This window comes from Dasypus novemcinctus, chromosome 7 (assembly GCF_030445035.2).
Source record: "Dasypus novemcinctus isolate mDasNov1 chromosome 7, mDasNov1.1.hap2, whole genome shotgun sequence".
Classification (NCBI taxonomy): domain Eukaryota; kingdom Metazoa; phylum Chordata; class Mammalia; order Cingulata; family Dasypodidae; genus Dasypus; species Dasypus novemcinctus.
Genome location: NC_080679.1, coordinates 82,004,709 through 82,005,090, shown reverse-complemented (window position 1 = coordinate 82,005,090; position 382 = coordinate 82,004,709).

The following is a 382-nucleotide window of genomic DNA, read 5'->3' as shown; positions in this document are numbered from 1 at the left end:
TGTCTAGAATATACTTAACTAAGGTTGCAAATGTCTTATATATGGAAACTCAAAACATTGCTAAAAGAAATAAAACAAGTAATAATAAATGGAAATATATTCTGTGCACATAGATTTGAAGAATAAATATTGCCAAGATAGGTGTTCTATCCAAAGTGATTTACAGAGTCCATGCAATCCCAATCAAAATTCCAACCGCTTTTTTTTTTAAAGAAGTCCACTTTGTTTAATGTACAAAAACGTATGAGTAGAACTAAAAGTGAATTAAACATTATCACAATTGTTTACACCACTACTGAGCTCTTCATATTAACTTTGCTATTCAAACAACAGAAAGTAGGGGGCAATTTTAGGGACTGAGAAAGAAATTAAACCAAAAAAA